Here is a 21080-nt window from a genome sequence, read left to right as displayed (position 1 = left end):
CTTTCCTTCCTCCCTACAAAGATAGTTTCCAAGTCCTTTCAACACAGAGCCCGGGTCCTTCTTCCTTGCCTTTTTGGCCTGAGAAAACTTTTTGTCCTGGCAGCTAAGCAGCTTAAATCTCATGCCTGTCTTGTTTGTGACCTGGTGATTTGGATACCGCTGTAGGACATAAAAAAGAAGGCTTCAAATTCCCTGAAAACAAGAGTGGCAGAAAATATGTCTCCATTTCCTGGTCAAGTCCTTATCTACCAGGCAAAGGCTGCTCAACCCTGAGCCTATGGGCCAGATCTGGCCCTGTCATCTGCTGTATGGGACTCCCGATATGACTGCAAATTTGGCAGTGTGGAAGAGGTGGCACTGCTCTTCTGCTGCCAAAGTTATAGATCTGTAGGGGACTCCAGGCCCTGTATGATGGATTGCATGCCTAATCCCAGGACATATGGCCAGGAAGTAGCAGTGCTGGACCCAGGACCTAATCCTAGTATGGGGAATGAGGCAGGACAGTGCCAGATCTGTAGGTCCCAATCCCAGTGTGCCAGGGTGGCAGGGGCAGTGGCAGACTCCCTGGTCCCAATTCTGATACAGAAGTGTGGTTGAGGGGGGAGGTGACACTGGGCTGCCGGGGTGCAATTGCAACATGGGGAGGGGAAGAGGGGAAAAAAGAATGAGTTAAAAAAGGGCATTAATCATATGTGAATGCATGTCTGTCAGAACAAATTACCTCTGAACATATGCCACAAGACAAGCAGTTATTTAGAGTGAAAATGTAGATATATAATAAATACAGACATGTCAGCAGAACTTAGTCTGTAGGGTAATGTAGAAATTTGTTTTTGACTTAGACTTCTAAAACCTTGTAAGCACCACTTAAATTTTAAAAGTGAAGTAGAATATAGTTCAAGGTCTTTCACACCTTCTGTTAAAGTAGAACATGAGTATATCTAATATTGGTTTCATGGGGCATCACTATCATTAAATCTTCATTTTAAAAGCATCTTCCCTCTCAGCTTTCTTTTCCTGGATTTCATAGCTTTAGCTATTTTTCGCATTCTGGAAAAACACAAAGCACAACTGGGCAAGCTTACCAGTATGCCAGCAATCTTTTGAGACATTGACATTCCTTGTTTAAAGAAGAAGAACAACAACAACAATAACAACAACAATTCAAGCCAATCCCAGCTTTCCCCCTTGGACTTCATGAAAATTATTTCCTCAACTGAAGAATATATAGATAGCCAATTGGACCTTTCTCTACCCCTGCATGATTGTCTCATGTCTACCACTGCTTGAAAAACATGTCTTCTCTGATATTACTCTAGCTCCTTCAACAGTTCATTAATTATGTTCATAGATCTGTGAACATCCTTCATTCTCTAACTTTGGAACAGAGTCTGTAAAGGCACAGGGTTTGCCAATATACCAGTACCCTAATGTGAGGTCAGGCAAAGAATAATCAAGAAGCAAACAATGAGTGGCTCCCCAACTTTATCAGAACAGGGGTTTGCTGCTACCACATTCTCATCTAGTATATGTGGCACATCCATTCTCTGGCCATTGCCCTTCCTGTGAGAAATAAGATTGTGAATGGAAGGCTCCTCTGCCTTCCCTCAAACATAGGCAGAACAAGGACACACAGGATTGGGCAGCTGCACAAAATGTGGGATGGGGAGAACATAGAGGGCCTTTGTACACACAACAAAATTGGCCTTTAAAGTGGCTTAAGTGCCCTTTTGCCCCGCTTTAATGGTGCATCTGTTTACACTGTCGAGGGCCCTCAATATCTCCTTGCAGGGCTTTGCCTGCAGGCCCTTAACCATACAAGTGGCCTTCCTCTGAACCCTCTCAAGGTTGTCCACATCCCTCTTGAAGTGTGGCACCCAAAACTGGACCCAGTACTCCAACTGCATCCTGACCAATGATGCATAAAGGGGAAATATCACCTCCTTGGACCTGTTTGTTGTGCACCTACTAATACATGATGAAGTGTGGTTAGCTTTACTTATCACTTTATCATATTGATGACTCATGTTGATATTGGAGTCAAAAGTGACTGCATCCTATTCTGTTCTACCCACTTTTCCAACCTGCCCATGGTGTGGTAGCTTTACCCCATAATTTGGTATCATCTGCAAATTTGGTATCATCTGCAAATTTGGACAGAGTGCTTTCCATGCTCTCATCCTAGTCACTGATGAAGACATTGAACAGCACAGGACCAAGGACCAAGGACCAAGCCATGTGGGACTCCACTTCAAACATCTTTCCAGGTCAATACTGACCCATCCACCACCACTGTCTGGGTGCGACCCCTAAGACAATTTGCCACCCACCTGACTGTGTAATCATCTATGTCACAGTTACTCAGTTTATCTATAAGGATATAATGAGATACCATATCGAAGGCCTTCTTAAAATCTAAGTAGATGATATCCACCTTGATTCCTGTGTCTAAGCATTTTATGCTCTGGTTGTCAGGTTAGTCAGGTAGTATCTACCTGCTATGAATCCATGTTGGTTGCCCTTTAGCATTTCCCACTGGACTCCCACAAATGTGATCCTTAACAATTTTTCAAAGGTTTACCCAAGGATAGAGGAGAGACTAACCAGTCTATAGTTATTCAGATCCTTGTTTCTCCCCTTCTTGAAAATAGAGACCACATTGGCCCTTTTCCAGTCCTCTGGGACCTCACCTGAGCATCAGGAGTGCTTGAACAGCCATGCCAATGGCCCTGCTATGACACCAGCCAATTTCTTCAGCACCCTTGGATATAGGTCATTCAGGCCTGCTGAATTAAACACATCCAGCACCTCCACATTTCTCTTCACTAAGTCGGTGCTAATAATAGACAGGCTGGTTCCTCCTTTATGTCTGTCTATGATCCAATTGGGAGATTTGTCCTGATCCGTGGTCAGGAATACAGAGGCATAATTAAACCAAAGTAAATCCCCATGGTGTGTACAAGCTGCCAGAGATGGCAAACTTAACCCCGTAATATCTTCCTCCCCTCTGTTACCACCCTGCCCTATATGTTTCTTCCTAGAATTCTACCCCTGAAGCCCCCCACCCCTCTCCACCCCTTGGTTTTTTTACGTATGTTCTCTTTCAACACATAATACCCTTAACCTTTCTTTCCTTCCCATGGTCAATAACATTTTTCAGTACTGCTTCCCAAAGACACATTTGGTGATATGAAAAGCCAGTAAGACCCATTCAGTGGTAGAGCTCTCCATGTATGCAAAACAACATCAAAACAAATCAAAACAAACACAACACAAAACCTTCCAATATTGTGGTTAATTATGATTTTACATGTAGCCTTATGATCTATTAATTTAGTGTTTCTCCTGTTGCTGTAATAGCTCCTTTTGAAGTACGCAACAACCATCTCAAGACTTGACAGATCTAAATTCATGCCATATATAGACTGTGGATAAACATGAACTCAAAATAGGTGGATGTCTTAAATTGTGGCCTTCAGTGTCATAGTTTCATAGTTTCATAGTAGGCAGGGTCAGAAGGGACCTGAGCAGATCATCAAGTCCGACCCCCTGCCATGGCAGGAAAGAGTACTGGGGTCAAACGACCCCAGCAAGGTGCTCATCCACCATCCTCTTAAAGACCCCCAGCGTAAGAGCCAGCACCACTTCTCTTGGAAGTTAGTTACATATCCTAGCTGCCCTGACAGTGAAATAGTGCCTCCTGATATCAAGCCTGAATCTACCCTCTGCCAGCTTGTGACCGTTATTTCTTGTCACTCCTCGTAGTGTTTGGGAGAACAGGGACTCTCCCAATGCCTGCTGGTCCCCCCTGACTAGTTTGTAAATGGCCACTAGATCCCCCCTCAGCCTCCTCTTGCTGAGACTGAACAGGTTCAGGTCCCTCAGCCTCTCCTCGTAGGGCCTGCCCTGCTGCCCGCTGATCATGCGGATGTCACTCTCCTGGGCCCTCTCCATGTTGTCCACATCCCTCCTGAAGTGCGGTGCCCAGAACTGGATGCAGTACTCCAACTGTGGCCTGACCAGTGCCGCATAGAGGGGGAGGATCACCTCCTTGGACCTGCTTGAGATGCATCTGTGGATGCATGACAAGGTACAGTTGGCCTTCCTGACCACATCCCCACACTGTCGGCCCATGTTCATTTTGGCATCAATAATGACTCCAAGATCCTTTTCTGCCTCTGCACTGATGAGAAGGGAGTTCCCCAGCCTGTAGGTATGCTGCTGGTTCTTCCTCCCCAGGTGTAGTACCTTGCAACCCCTGTAACCTGTCCAGATCCAATTGCAGCCTGTCCCTCCCTTCTAGCGTGCCCACTTCTCCCTACATCTTAGTGTCATCTGTGAATTTGAACAAGGTGCTTTTCACCCCCTCATCCAAGTCAATGATGAAGATGTTGAACAGTGCAGGCCCGAGGACTGAGCCCTGGGGAACCTCACTGCCCACATCCCTCCAGGTCGAATAAGACCCGTCCACCACCACACTCTGGGTGCGGCCCTCCAGCCAACTAGTGACCCATTTGACTGTGTATGTATCGACGCCACAGTCTCCTAGTTTTTTAATGAGAATGGGGTGAGAGACAGTTTCAAAGGCCTTCCTAAAGTCCAGAAAGACTAGTTCCACTGCAACACCTATGTCTAAGGATTTTGTGACCTGGTCGGAGAAGGCCACCAGGTTGGTCTGATAGGACCTGCCTCTGATGAATCCATGTTGGTTGACCCTCAGCATAATCTCCCCTGCTGGCCCCTCATGGACATGCTCCAGAATAATTCTCTCAAAAAGCTTACCCAGGACCGAGGTAAGACTAACTGGCCTATAGTCTCCTGGGTCCTCCTTCGTCCCTTTTTTGAAAATGGGAACCACATTGACCCTTTTCCAGTGTTCTGGCACAACACTAAAGCACCATGAGTGCTCGTAAGGCCATGCCAGGGGTCCCACAACGACCTCTGCTAATTCCATCAGCACTCTGGGGTGGAGATCATCAGGACCTTCTGATTTAAGTGTCAATTCTTACTCTCTCTTAATGGTCTAATGCAGTGGGAGCCAAACTTTTTGGCAGACACACAACAAATTAGTACTGTACTCTTCCATAGTGCAACTCTGATCCTCTTCCTCTGCCCAATCTGGTGCTCTGCTTTCTGCTCCCTGCCATAGTTACACGTTTCCTCCCCAGCCTGCTGAATGCCACACCTAGAGGTTTCTTGTGGCACTTACGGCATGTGTGACACAGGTTGGACACCTGTGGTGTAATCCCCATGTCACCGTTCTTTCTATGTCATTCAGACCTCCCTCCCAGCTATCTTGTGCTTCCAAATGCAGACATCAGCACAGCCTTTGCAATGCACAGCAATCCTGGCTTCATGTGCACTCTGTTCTGTTCTATATGAAAACTGGATAGAAAGTTTCTAATATTGGACTGTCACACTACTGATGTCCAGATTAAATCCATTATAAATCAATTAAATATAAAATAATTGAAAAAATGCATTTTCAAAAATACACCCATGCATTATCTTTATTAGTATTGCTTTTAGTCAAGATGTTCTCATTTTTGGACTCCATAAAGGGGAGGAAGGATGAAGAGAAGCAGTAGCACTTCCGCTTCCATGATGAAAAACTTTTTGGCATCTAATTACTTCATGGTCCCTAAAGACCAAGTGGGTGTTTTAATACACGCCGCTACCCTGACCTGGCAATTATTTTTATGAGAGATTCTATCATGTTCTGCCAAGAGCCTAAGTACATATGGCACATGTCTAATTAGACTTCCTATCAGTTCAGTTAAAGACAGACAGGTCTCAGTTCCAACGGACATTTTAAAATTATGGAGCACGGGTTAAGGTATGTTAAAAGCTTATTAACTATCTTTAATGCCTACAGAAATCTCTAACATAAAACCCTTCTACTAGGAACAAAAATCTTAGTTCATTAATGTTTAATCTTTTGATAGCAAAATGTCATCTTTGTTTTCTCTCACTGAATAACTTGTTGATAAATGGGAAAGCAGATGAAAAAAAAATATATATCCTTAGTGCCTAATGCAGTTGTTTTGGTAGACTCATGAACTAGATCAATCCTCAGTTTGTTTCAACTGATCGAGTTCCATCAAAATTAATAGGGCTCTGATAACTTAAATTGACTCAGGATCCAGCTCAGTGAACTTTACTGAGCTCCTCTACTACTACCTATGCTTTTCAAGCATCATCATTGTCACCAACATCATTTGTACAATATTATATAGAATAATAAAGTAAAAACATTTCTCAGATTTACTTGCTGTTGAGGATCATAATGTATCTTCTGAAAGACCAAATAGTTTGCTTATGTAAAACCTTCAGTTGAAGACATAAAAATATTGACACATATAAGGTATAGCAGCAATTGAAAAGAGTCTGGCGTATGAAAGCATACTAAGAATTGTTTGTAGTGCATTTGTATCATGAGTAATTATTAGTCCTTCAGAAAGTAACAGACATGGGGACTCCTAAAAAATTAAAAGGATGGTAACTTTGTAATCTTAGGTAAGATTCTAAACCTTTATTTAAATTATATCCCTTCCAGTGGTTGTTATCTCCTAACATCTTGGGTGGAAGATTCACAGTAATATAATCATAATAAAAAAAACAAAACCAACAGTAATTCTGCATGAGTCACACATTTTGAGGAAAATTCTTGATTTTTTAACATTCTGGTTTATTTATTTTTACGTGAAAGAAATAATTTTAAATTTCCTGAAGCTTTCTGCTAGTGAAATGCTCCTGATCAAAACTCACATAGAGAGAAATCCTTTCCCTGTCCAAAAAGATGGTGCAGTACTGCTGGGGAAGCTCTGGCTTCTCAGGCACACCATTCTCTGCTTCACAGCAGGTCTCTCAGTGTCACGGTTGGTGCATAGTGACATTTTAATGCAGATAAATATTGTTTGTGTGTTTCAGACAATATCTCTAGTTTGAAGGTGAAAAACAAGCACCTTTGCATCTACTTGGATTTCACACAGATTCTCACTCCATGTTGTCTAGGCTGCACTTATTACCTTCAAGTCATCTCCTTGTGGCACCAAGTACATATCAGGTAGGTGTTCATTAAAAAGTAGCCTTAATAATTCTGCTTTTTAAAAAGGATACGTAGTTATTTCTATTTTCTTTTCTTTCTCCAGATAGATGAGAGAAGCTAGTGAAGAGAATGCAGGACAATCATTTACCAGGGTTACAGTGCTGCAAAAAAAGAGATAGCTGTTAAACTTGTATCACTGCTCAACAGGACCTTTTCCTCACGAAGTGCAACATTGTCCAAGCCTGCTTGCTGCATGTGATTTTGTTGTGATGAGCTGGAGGAGGAATAAGGGTCACAATCATAGTTTCATACAGACCTATTTATAATTTATTGTGTAATTTTTTTCCATAACTCCTCTATTCATTAAACCATCTCGTTAGAAAAATTGTTTTAGTAATCTTAAAAACCACATTTGTATTTATTCATTTTAATCAGTTAACTTGCCCACAGTGTGTGGTTTAGTTAGGAGTGTCATATTGAAAGAGAGTGTTTTCAAACTAATATTTTTAATTATACAAGGGTGTTAGAGTTCCACTATACTTTCATCCCTTTCATGCACTACACTATACCTAGAAATATCATCTCATATTAACAAAGTTATATTTGCAATTGACAGTGTTTTCCAGGTCAGCACACCGGTTTTACTTACAGGTGTCTTTATTTTATTTTATTTTATTTTACCATATTTTATTTTCTCACCTTTTTCCTTTCAAATTAGAAAACTTGGCAGTCATTCACAAATGCATGCAACGATACTCATGCATTCTTTATTAAGATAAGTTTAAAGTTCCAAATGTCATGAAAATACTGAAGGATACTTTGCTTTTTTAATGCAAGCTCTTAATTGCATTACAAGGTGTTGTTATCCTTTTCCCCACCTGTTTGCTACCTCTTCAAAAATAAGCTTTATCTTGGAATATCTTTTCTGTCTGTCAGTTTGAGTTGCTTTCCCTTCCCCCTCAGGTGCACAGAATACATCTGAAATAAATGGTGAAGGGAAATCTGAGTGAGGTGACTGAGTTCATCTTCCTTGGTTTCACAGACAATGATCAGCTGCAGTTCCTCCTCTTTGTGATGATTTTGGGGATCTATACTGTAAGCCTGGTAGCAAATCTTGGCATAATCACAATCATCAGTACTGAGCCCCGGCTACACACCCTCATGTATTTTTTCCTCCGTAACTTGTCCTTTGTAGATCTCACTTACTCTACTGTTATTGCACCTAAGACACTAGTGAATCTGTTAGCAGCAACAAAAGCCATTTCATTCACTGGCTGTGTCACACAATTTTTCTTTCACTCAGTCTGTATCAATACTGAGGTTTTGATTCTGGCTGTGATGGCATATGATTGATTCATAGCTATATGTAAACCACTACTTTATACACTCATTATGTCCAGGAAAGCCTGTTTCTGGGTTGTAATTGGGTCATATTCATGTGCCTGTGCCTATGCCATTGCTCACACAGGTTCTTTGTTCAGCATGCCTTTTTGTGGCCCTAATGTCATCAATCACTTTTTTTGTGATATCCCGCCACTCCAGAAACTGTCCTGCTCCCATACCCACTTCCATGCTATGGTGCATGTTGTCTTTGCTGCTGTAGCCATATTAAGTACAGTTCTAATTATCTCTGTCTCCTACCTGTGCATTATCTTTGCTATCCTACGGATCCGCAGTGCCAAGGGCAGGCACAAAGCCTTCTCCACATGTGCCTCCCACCTGACAACTGTTTCCATCTTGTATGGGACTCTGCTCTTTATGTATGTACGACCCACATCTAGCAAGTCTGCAGACCAGGACAAACTGTTAGCTGTGTTCTATACCCTGGTAATCCCGATGCTGAACCCCCTTATCTACAGCCTCAGAAACAAAGAGGTCAAAGATGCCCTGAAAAAGATATTACATCAGAAAACAATGTCTCAATGAATTCAACTGACAGGGTGAATTCGGAGAAGGGGGAGGGGGAATCATTGACATTTTGAATGCATGGTCAAAAATTCAACATTTTCTGTAGGATGGTTATTAAATACTTTCTGGCTCCATATATACTCCACATAAATCCTTCTCACTGCTGAAGAAGCTACACTTTTATCTAACAGCTATGGGATAAGCTTGTTCAAACCCCTCCCTCACACATCTGCCTGTTCATTAAAACTTAGGAATTAAAACATTGGAGATCATTTTTTACCAGAATCCAATATATTCTTTGTCTCAGATGTCCCAAACAAACTCTTAGGCAGTTTTATAAGAAGTAAATATTGATGTGGACCACTATACTGTTATTTTCAACTGAAAAGAACTAACGGCTTCTCCTAACTATCTGACACAGGAATGGATGTCTTTCCAAAAATAAATGTATTATGAATATATATACCTTAATACGTGTAATAAGACATTGTATCCACTCCATGATATATTACAAGAAAAGTACTGATAACATTTCAGTGACTGACCTTGGCCATTGCGGTAGATGGGTTATTGTGTGTGTGTGTGTGTGCGCGCGCGTGTGTGTGTGTGTGTATCCGATCAAAGGGACATTAAAGTGAGACTTTCATAAACTAACTGTGTGCGAATGTTCCAGCTAGACCACTAAATGGGTAGCAGTTTGTAATAAATGTGCAGGACAGTGAAAGACTGTAGCCCAGTCTTGGCTACAGAGTAACACTGCCTTTTGACTGCTGTTCTTCTGGTCCCATCATTTGTTCACTGTTGCCTGGAAAAGTGCTGTAACCATTGTGTGACTTTTCATTCCATCCAGGAAGAGCACACACCAACTGCTGAAACTTCCTTTGCCTGACAAAGGGTTTTTGAACCCGAAAGCTTGCTTAATAACTATTCTCCAACCATTTGGGTTGGTCTAATAAAAGATATCAAAAATTCACCCAAGGAACCTTGTCTGCTTATGTCCTTAGACCAACATGGCTACAACCCAAACCCCTGTAACCATTGTGGAACACTTCTTCTTTCTTCACAACATGAAGAAGGAAGAAGCCAAACTCAGCAGCTACAAATCTTTTTTTAAGCCTATGCAAGAAGCAGCATAATTCTCAGGGGACTGAACATCTACAGTCCTCTGACTACTACACACAACTCCAAATATGTTTCACAACTATGCAGGAGAACTTCAGAAAAAAACTTAGAAATTATCTCCTTCACATAACCCACTCCAAAAGAGATCAGCTCAAAAAGGAAGTCAACACATGCTACAACAACTTAAAAGAGATAAATCCAGATATCTTCTCAAACGTTATACAACACATACAAAAAGACTACTAACACCAAAACCATACAACATTCCAAGCTCATACCTGATGAAACTGAAGGAACCAGTCAACCCTCAAATACTATCAATCTCTCCATGCACACACTTACCAAAGCTGAAAAATCTGCCCTCTCAAAAAGCCTTAATTTCTGTCTAGAATAAGATCTTAATAAGATACTACAATGTGGGGAACTGGAAGAATTTATCCAATGCCTCCATCAAGGAATATTTCCACAACCAAAACAAATCCACTTTCAACAACCATTCATCCTGTGACAACATCAAGGAAAGGATTAATACCAACAAATATAAAAATCCATAAAGTTTGTCTTTCCTGCTTCCCTTCATGCTATGGGGAGAGAACTCTGGGGGCCAGGAAAAGCATGGCCAGGCCAGGTAGGGATGGGGGGCAGGGGCAGGGGCAGGGTTGGGCAGGGGCAGAGGCAGCGCAAGAAGGGCCCTTCCTCCAATTTGGGGCTCACTAGGTGGGCATGGGAGGTATGTCCAGTGGCCCGAGTCATCTCCACTGGCAGTGAGGTTGTGCAGCTCCTGGTGGTGTCCTGGGTTTCATGGGCATGGTGCCTGGTTGCCTGGACACCACCCCTCTCTGGGGAGGAACTGGAGCTGCTGAGGGCTGTTGGTGCCATGGCTGGCCTGGCCTCCAGGCCAGAGCTGCACACCCAGAGCTGGCACAGCAGGTGCTGGCCTGGGCTGCTGGAGCTGCTGGACAAGATCAGGAGTGGGGATCATGGTGGGATGGGCTCCTGGCAGCCCAATGGTCTCTCCCCTACTGAAGCCTCATCATGGGTGCCTGGGTGCTGTGGAGGCTTGGGCAAGCTGCCTGTGCTGGAGTAGCCAGCATGGCTCAGGCCAAGGTCCTAGGGCTTGAGGAAGTCATGTAGCTGGTGCATAAAGGGCATGGACTTGCAGGCAGCCCCCAAGTGGCAGCTGTGGTTGATGACTTGTAATTGATACACTCACAGGCCAACTGTGCACTGTGAGTGTATCAAGTTGGTTGCAGGCTGACTGGGCGCTGCAAATGGGTTGTTTGGTTCAAAATCGAGGAGGCAGAGTTGGGAGTGAAGCAAAGACAAGTTTTACTTATAACAGTAAAGATACATTTTACTTATAGCAACAAAATAGGAACAAAAATATTTTATCAGCAAAATATGATTTACACGTATAACAGTTAACAAAAAGGTTAAGTTACAAGCAGACAATACAACAGTAACAGTTAAAAGTTGCCAGTGATAATAAGAACAGACAGACAAATTGAAAGAGTTTCCACTTGGTTGGTAACTTATTGATAGTTTTCAGTGCCAGGTGCATGTCAAGTTGATCCAGTAAAGTCAGGCGTCCCCATTTGACACTGCCGGAGGGAGCACCAGGGAAGATCCCTCAGTCAGGATCTGGTCCTTGCTCACACTGGAATTCTGGAGTCCGGACTTGGAACAGCAATGACCATTCTGTTCCATCCTTCCTAGTGGTCACCTGGTGTGCATGTTTCTTTATATCTTGTCCTATGCTAATCTGTTGGCTTTAGAGCCACTCACAATCTTACCTTACAGCTGTTAATCTATGGGATTAAAAAGTGTTAGAAATTATCGTAAAAGGTTATTGCCTAAACTCAGGTTTACCCAATAAGCAAATTACACCACATTACTTTGGGTTTTGAGATTAGCATTTTCTTCACCTAAGTTTAACCCACTTGGTTACTTCCTTTTGGAATTTTTTGAAATGTGTTAATTTTAACTTGTGGTCAGGTTTGTCATTTTTACTGACCTTTAAGCAAGAACCGTTAGGTCAGCTAAAGTTTGCAGGTCTGTTTTCTAATTCTGCTTCTTGGAGTCCATGTTAGTTTTATGATTGGTACAGACAGTTAATTTTAAGATTATGGTTATACTTGAGACAGATAGGGTACGTTTGCGGGAAACAATCTTGCAAGCTTTGCCTTAGCTAATAATAACTATTATGCCATTGCTAGATGCTCTCAAGAAGCAGACTTTTTTTGCTATGATTTGCTCATCAATCCCTTTGGTTCTGGCCATCATAATTTACCCCTTGCTTTTTGAAGCATATGCAATTGTTTTACAAATATGACTCTTGCCAGGCCACATAAATTAACATTAGTACGAGCAACAACTTTTACTTTGGCATAAACACGAGAACCAATTTGATAACAAAAACATCTAAGGATTATATTGAGTAATATTATTCCTACAACTAAACTTATTACTACTGCAAACCAAGGAAAGGGAGCACCTTTGGTGAAGGTATATATTTGCACATTGCAGGCTACTTCATACCACTTACACAGCAGGGGAATGTTAGTAGCGCACTTAATAATTCACCCTCCTTCTTGGGATACGAGGTCAAGTTGTTTACCTTTTGGGGTATCTTCAAACAAATTTTTGATTTAGGTTGTTACTTCATTCCACCCATTTAGTTGGGGCATGTCTACATCTTGAACCCAGGATTTTGGAAGACTTAGGTTAAGGGTGAACCTTTCTAATTGCGCCTTTGGCCACATTAAAGTAGCTTCCTGGCCTTGGACATTTCAAGTAGCTGATGCTCCTTGAAAATCTTGAGCTTCTGCACAGCAGCTGGTGCAGGAGGTCCAAAATTTACCATTGGGATAGTACAAGAGGCCAGAACCTTCCCAACAAACTCACTGAGCTAGGGTAATATAGGGATTTGCTGGTAGGGGCATTATACAAACCATGTCGGGGGGGCTATTGGACCACCCCCTTCATAAAGTTCCCAAGCCTATTAGAATGCCATTTACAGGGTACACCAGAGATTGAGCTAAATACGTGGGGGCTTCTGAGGTAACAATTTCCCAAATGGGATGATGTAGGTCCCAGTTCCACATACATCCTCCCTCCAGTCCTGTTGTTAAGAAATGGGCAGTGAACCATGTGCCGTTTGATACCCCATGTACAATAAAAAAGCATTTTGTCTTGCTGCACCCCTCCCATCATGTACTCCACGTGTCTCGGTAAACTAACCATTAGGTCAAAACCGGGGTTAGTCCATGATGCTTTAAGCCAGCAGGCCATTCTTTGTGTTTGAGATCTCTCATCACCTGGTGTGATAGCTGAAAATTATGTCTGTGTGATAAAGGTGCTTGCTGAAAGCTCTATGAAGATTAGACCAAGTGTTTTTTCTGTATTTGTTTAGATATTAAGCTATATGTTGTTGCTAAGAACCTAATTAAAGTTTAAGATGTAGTAAGGCCTTGTATAAAGTAAGGCCTAGTAAATTTAGCAAAGCCTTGAAGTAGTAAGGCCCTGTGGTGCAGTTAAAATTACCTTATCCAAGGAATGCAAGACTTGTACTGCTATTGGTCAGTCTAAGGACAGTTGAAATAAAAAGAATCTGAGTGGTTGTATGTTATCAGTACCATTCAGAAGCTATAAATTGGCTGGAATAGCCAGAAATCATTCTGAAGGAAGATACATATCTGTGAAAAGGATTAGTTAGCTGTTGGTCTGGATCAATGGGCCCGTGGACCTCGAGGAGCCCAAGGACTGAATTCCAGGGTTCTTCCCGGTACCTCTCGGACAGCGATGATTGGGGACGCCTGACTTCGCTGAACTTTGTGGAAAGAGAAAATTGTTGTAAATCAGGCATCAGAGGGGACTGCCGATAAGTTGCCAGCATGAATTGTTCTTGTCTGTCATTGTTTGTCTTGTTACTACGCGTAGTTCTGTTTTTGTTAAGTCAATAAACCTTTCTTACCTTTCTACCCCCGAGAATACTCTCAGACTTTTTTTGCTATGATTTGCTCATCAATCCCTTTGGTTCTGGCCATCATAATTTACCCCTTGCTTTTTGAAGCATATGCAATTGTTTTACAAATATGACTCTTGCCAGGCCACATAAATTAACATTAGTACGAGCAACAACTTTTACTTTGGCATAAACACGAGAACCAATTTGATAACAAAAACATCTAAGGATTATATTGAGTAATATTATTCCTACAACTAAACTTATTACTACTGCAAACCAAGGAAAGGGAGCACCTTTGGTGAAGGTATATATTTGCACATTGCAGGCTACTTCATACCACTTACACAGCAGGGGAATGTTAGTAGCGCACTTAATAATTCACCCTCCTTCTTGGGATACGAGGTCAAGTTGTTTACCTTTTGGGGTATCTTCAAACAAATTTTTGATTTAGGTTGTTACTTCATTCCACCCATTTAGTTGGGGCATGTCTACATCTTGAACCCAGGATTTTGGAAGACTTAGGTTAAGGGTGAACCTTTCTAATTGCGCCTTTGGCCACATTAAAGTAGCTTCCTGGCCTTGGACATTTCAAGTAGCTGATGCTCCTTGAAAATCTTGAGCTTCTGCACAGCAGCTGGTGCAGGAGGTCCAAAATTTACCATTGGGATAGTACAAGAGGCCAGAACCTTCCCAACAAACTCACTGAGCTAGGGTAATATAGGGATTTGCTGGTAGGGGCATTATACAAACCATGTCGGGGGGGCTATTGGACCACCCCCTTCATAAAGTTCCCAAGCCTATTAGAATGCCATTTACAGGGTACACCAGAGATTGAGCTAAATACGTGGGGGCTTCTGAGGTAACAATTTCCCAAATGGGATGATGTAGGTCCCAGTTCCACATACATCCTCCCTCCAGTCCTGTTGTTAAGAAATGGGCAGTGAACCATGTGCCGTTTGATACCCCATGTACAATAAAAAAGCATTTTGTCTTGCTGCACCCCTCCCATCATGTACTCCACGTGTCTCGGTAAACTAACCATTAGGTCAAAACCGGGGTTAGTCCATGATGCTTTAAGCCAGCAGGCCATTCTTTGTGTTTGAGATCTCTCATCACCTGGTGTGATAGCTGAAAATTATGTCTGTGTGATAAAGGTGCTTGCTGAAAGCTCTATGAAGATTAGACCAAGTGTTTTTTCTGTATTTGTTTAGATATTAAGCTATATGTTGTTGCTAAGAACCTAATTAAAGTTTAAGATGTAGTAAGGCCTTGTATAAAGTAAGGCCTAGTAAATTTAGCAAAGCCTTGAAGTAGTAAGGCCCTGTGGTGCAGTTAAAATTACCTTATCCAAGGAATGCAAGACTTGTACTGCTATTGGTCAGTCTAAGGACAGTTGAAATAAAAAGAATCTGAGTGGTTGTATGTTATCAGTACCATTCAGAAGCTATAAATTGGCTGGAATAGCCAGAAATCATTCTGAAGGAAGATACATATCTGTGAAAAGGATTAGTTAGCTGTTGGTCTGGATCAATGGGCCCGTGGACCTCGAGGAGCCCAAGGACTGAATTCCAGGGTTCTTCCCGGTACCTCTCGGACAGCGATGATTGGGGACGCCTGACTTCGCTGAACTTTGTGGAAAGAGAAAATTGTTGTAAATCAGGCATCAGAGGGGACTGCCGATAAGTTGCCAGCATGAATTGTTCTTGTCTGTCATTGTTTGTCTTGTTACTACGCGTAGTTCTGTTTTTGTTAAGTCAATAAACCTTTCTTACCTTTCTACCCCCGAGAATACTCTCAATCCCAAACCCTCCACAGGCATCTGGGACACCTGGGAGAAGTGAAAGTTAAGTGAAAGCTGCCCTTGGGCACACACAGTGCTCCAAGTTTTATTAGCATTGGCTTGAAAGGCTGCATGCATTAAAAAGTAACATTTGTGCTGCTTCTCGGCCAATGGTTGCTACTAACTCATCAGTGTATTCTAGGGTCATGTTATCAATCATACCCCCTTTACTGCGAAAACCTATGACTTCTCATATATCCATGATTCCTTGGGTGTTTTTCTCAGATTTATCTATGTTTCAAACTCCCATGGCTGAATTAAGCCCGTTCCACATGTGGTCTAGTATACCTCTTTTCTTTCGGGTGATTGGAGGCTGATGGGCTGCGGGTTGGAAAACAGTTGGCCAAGTCCAGCGCAACATATTCTCAGCCAACCGGGTGCTGGCAGAGCAGTTACGGAATGCTGTCCTGATAAACCATTGCTCAGGGTTAAAGGTGATACGGGCATTAAACAAGGAGGCATTAAGGAGGACAGGAGCTCTGGTTTGGGACCTCCACCATGGGGTGACATTAGACAAGCGAAGTAGTGGATACACCTATGGTGGCTCTTTTTGGATTAACAATGTGCATCCCTGCTTAATGCAAAAAACAGACAGGGGTTCTCCCGTTTCGATGCTTAACCATTTTCATTCTTGTTTCTATGATTGGTAAATTTTCCAATGGGGTTGGTCTATTCACTGGAGCAAGTCTCCATCTCTATACTTGAACACACACTGCCCAGGTATGACTATGGCATGGGTAGCTTGCAAAAATTATTCTGGCATGGAGCCAGAAGGAAGTTTTATGATTGCTACAGACAGTTAATTTTAACATTATGGTTATACTTGTGACAGACGGGGTACATTTACGGGAAAAAATCTTGTAAGCTTTGCCTTAGCTAATATTAACTATTACGCCACTGCTATATGCTCTCAAGAAGCAGATCTTTTTTGCTATAATTTGCTCATTAACCCCTTTGGTTCTGGCCATCATACACTTGCTTGCAAGGCCTTGTCCTTTATGCAGCACTGGAATGGTGGCCTGTCATGCCTGCACTCCTGCTTGCAGTGTGAGAGGCCCTCATACATGTGGGCATTGGAGCACCTGCTCCATGCAAACTGGCTGAGGACGTCAGCATAGTGATGCTGTGCCAGGGACCAGCACCGGGGTCTGGACAGGCTGCTGCTGTCGACCTGGGGCTTCTGTTGCATGACACAGTGGCCAGAGGCTAGTTGCAGGTGGCCCAGGGTCCTGGCATCCCTGCAGCCTTTTAAGGGCCGGGGGCTGTGGCAGGCAAAGATCCTGTGCCTATTGTGCAATGGCTGCTCTACCCCAGGCCCTGGGAGTGAAAACCCATGCCCAGGTCTTCTGTTTACGACCATGCTCCTTGTGCTTCACCACCAAAGTGACTACCGCCTTTCCCAGGTCAGCCTTGCCCCTCTGCCCCCACACTAGTGCTGACCAGCCCCTGGACTGCAACCCATACCCTGGCAAGGATTCCAAAAATGCACACCTAGATGCCACCACTGGTTCTGTACATGAACTTCTGGGGCTCCAACCCTGCCATCTGTGGACCTCCCCTACCAGCCAGGACTGGTGGCTGCATGTCATCTAGCAAACCTGGGACAATGTGAAGTGGCTGGAGTCATTTTGCAAGACATGGACCACTTCCCAGGAGCTCCTCAATCAGTTCCACCTACACCTGCAGCGGCAGGCCACCACCATGCAGCTGCCCTTCCTTTCAGAGACCCGGCTGGCCATTGCCCTACTCAAGCTGGCCACTCCCATCAGCCTGCATTATATCAGCCATGTCTTCAGGGTTGGCAAGGTGATCACGGGGAGCCTCTCCTGAAGGTCTTCGGTGCCTTCCAGAATGTGCTGGGGCATACCATGCTCCAGGTGCATGACTCCCTGGCAATGGCAGTGGGGTTCCGTGCCCTAGGCTTCCCCCAGTGCATTGAGGCCCTGGATGGGACCCACATCCCTGCCACCTTCTGCCCTGTGGTGACCTGCCCTACTACAGCCAGTGGATCATTCATTCCACTGTGCATCAGTCCATCATCATCCACCAGAGCACTGGCTGGATGGGCAACACCCATTATGCCTGAGTCTTTCTCAACTCCACCCTGCGAGCCCTGGTACATATTGGGCATTCACACCAGGGGTGCTAGACCTCCAGCAGGGTGAAGTGGTGATCCCACCCTTCCTTAATTGGGATCCCAACTCCCTACTCTTCCCCTGGCTCATCAGCCAGCAGGACACCAGCCAGGCGTACTTCAACATGTACCTGGGCTGTACCAATGTGATGGTGGAGTGCACCTTCAGCCATCTAAAGGGATGCTCTCCACCCTCTCCACCCACCTTGAGGCTATGGAGGCCAATTCCCTTGGTAATCATCACAGCCTGTATGCTTTATAACATCTGCGAGGCATGGGGGGAATTTTCTTTGGGGCCTGGGTGGAGAAGGCACAGTGGGAAGAAGACACCTGGCATGGGGAGCACCAACTCTGGTGGCAGCAACAGTGATGGGCACTCCACACTGAGACGCTGGGGAGCTGCACAACTGGAAGTGGGGGGAAGGGCATCAGGTGTAAAAGGCACAGGTAGAACATCTGCTACCACACTCCTCACTGTAGGCAATTTAGACGGCCAGCCATGGACTCCAGCACCACCACATACCCCCAGCACCATGCTTAGTGTGGACATTTTTCTGAAAAAGCACTTTATTCCCCTCCACAAATACAGACCTTGTCCCCACTCCTCCCCAACAACAGAGCCACTAAACTCTCCCTCCTGAACAAGAGAGTCCTTCCACCCTTTGTTCCTCACAAGAGACCCTGCCCACACTTTAAAACCACAGACCCCCTCCTCCCTCACTCCCAATCTATAGGAACACTCCACGAATCACTCAACCCAGCACCAATAAAGCACCCGCTTCCATGTGCAGACTATGTACAGTATGCTCTGTGTGTCTTCCCTGGCTGGAGGGCAGTGGGGTGGAGGTACCTAGGAGGTAGAGCCTGGGGTTAGGTATCCCTGGCTCCCTCCCCGGCAGCCAGTGGCCAGGGCCAGAAGGGCCATCTCGTGGTGCTGGCCACACTGTGGACACCTTCTGCTTCAGGCATGTGTAGAGCCAGAATGAGTGGTGGGGCAGGGCCCAAGTGGGTGGGGCTGGCTAGCAGAGGACCCAGGGAGAGAAGCTGGGGCAGGGGCACCTGGTTGCTGGAGGCACCACTACACCTCCCTCCCCGGCAGCCAGTGGCCAGGGCCAGAAGGGCCATCTCGTGGTGCTGGCCACACTGTGGACACCTTCTGCTTCAGGCATGTGTAGAGCCAGAATGAGTGGTGGGGCAGGGCCCAAGTGGGTGGGGCTGGCTAGCAGAGGACCCAGGGAGAGAAGCTGGGGCAGGGGCACCTGGTTGCTGGAGGCACCACTACACCTTAGCCCAAGCCAGATGGGTGGAAAGAAGAGCTGTGGACAAGCTTGCTGCCTTCAGAGATATTTGGACACAATTTGTGGACCAGCTCAGGGAAACTTTTTCATTCATTTTTTGCTTTTGATAGGAAACTCACCCTAGTTTCCTATGTTCCAAAGAAGTCCAAAGTTTTGCTGTTGCTCTCAAGCATGAACCATGACCTTTCAGTAGGCAGAGAGCAAAGAAAACAGATATCATCCAGGACTACAATAAAAACAGGGGTGGGGTGGATAATTTTAACAATTTGGTCTGTATGACCACCTGCAGACAGAAAATCAGCAGGTGACCAATGACACTATTTTTCAATATGCTGGATGTGGCTGCCATTGCCAGCCTCATCATTTGGCTAGGCCAAAATGCAAACTGTAAGCAAAGATAGTTTCATAGTTGTAGTTTCATAGCCGGTATGGTCAGAAGGGACCTGAGCAGATTCACAGATTCATAGACATTAGGGCTGGAAGGGACCTCGGAAGATCATCGAGTCCAGCCCCCTGCTCCAGGGGCAGGAAGTCAGCTGGGGTCATAGGATCCCAGCAAGAAAAACATCCAGATTTCTTCTGAAGGCATTCAAAGTAGATGCTTGAACAACCTTTGGTGGCAGGCTATTCCAGACCTTGGGGGCTCGGACAGTAAAGAAGTTCTTCCTTATTTCCAAACTGAAATGGTCTTGCAGGAGTTTATAACCATTTGACCTTGTCATCCCTTGGGGCACTCTAATAAACAGATATTTCCCCAGATCCTGGTGAACACATCTTATAAACTTATAGGTGGCCATCAGATCGCCCCTGAGCCTACACTTTTCCAGGTTGAAGAGTCCCATAGCTTTCAGCCTCTCATTGTAAGGTCTGTTTTCCTGACCTCTGATCATGCATGTGGCTCTTCTCTGGACTCTCTCAAGCTTCTCCACGTCCTTTTTGAATTGTGAAGCTCAAAATTGGACACAGTACTCCAGCTGCAGCCTCACCAAGGCTGAATAGAAGGGGAGAATGACGTCCTGGGATTTGCTTGAGAAGCATCTGTGGACGCAAGCCAGGGCCTTGCTCTCTTTACTAGCTGCAGCATAGCATTGCAGGCTCATGTTCATCTTATGGTCCATCCTGACCCCCAAGTTCCTCTCATCCACAGTGCTAGCCAGTGTAGCACTGCTGAGCCTATAGACATGCTGCAGGTTTTTCCTCCCAAGGTGGAGAGCCTTGCTCTTTTTGGTGTTAAACACCATCAGGTTCTTGTCCACCCATTTCCCGAGCCTGTCAAGGTCAGCCTGGATTACCCCCCTGTCATAAGGTGTGGATGCTTTACTCCAATGTTTGGTATCATTGGCAAACTTGGCCAGTCCACTTCTGACTCCAATATCCACATCATTAATGAAGAGGTTGAACAAAATAGGTCCAAGGATAGAGCCTTGAGGGACCCCACTGGTCACAGGGCACCATAATGATTGACTTCCATCAACCACCACACTCTGGATCTGACCACAGATCCAATTCCCCAGCCAGCAGATCATGTTGAACCCAAGGCCACAGTTGGCCAGTTTTGCCAAGAGGTGATCATGGGATACCAGATTGAAGGCTTTTTTAAAGTCAAGATATATGACATCAATTTCTTCCCCATTTGTCCAGTTGATAGGTCACTTGGTCATAAAAGGAAATGAGATTGGTCAAGCACTACCTACACACAACAAACCCATGCTGGCTGTCCCTCAGGGTGTTGCCATCGGCCAGTCCGTTTAGAATGGGCTCCC

General features: G+C 44.4%; 1 long non-coding RNA gene and 1 pseudogene across 1 annotated transcript; both read left to right on the top strand.

Moving 5' to 3' along the window:
- The first annotated feature begins 5804 nt into the window (after nt 1–5804).
- Nucleotides 5805–7638, top strand: LOC112548065. Its single transcript, XR_003091870.1, has 3 exons — nt 5805–5836; nt 6931–7066; nt 7152–7638. It is a non-coding gene; the product is annotated as an uncharacterized LOC112548065 (long non-coding RNA).
- A 181-nt stretch (nt 7639–7819) lies between these two features.
- Nucleotides 7820–9268, top strand: LOC102378410 (annotated as a pseudogene).
- The last annotated feature ends 11812 nt before the right edge of the window (nt 9269–21080 follow it).

Source organism: Alligator sinensis, unplaced genomic scaffold (assembly GCF_000455745.1).
Source record: "Alligator sinensis unplaced genomic scaffold, ASM45574v1 scaffold287_1, whole genome shotgun sequence".
In the NCBI taxonomy this organism is placed as follows: Eukaryota; Metazoa; Chordata; order Crocodylia; family Alligatoridae; genus Alligator; species Alligator sinensis.
Note: the sequence above shows the minus strand (reverse complement) of the source record. Positions and strands in the feature narration are given on the sequence as shown.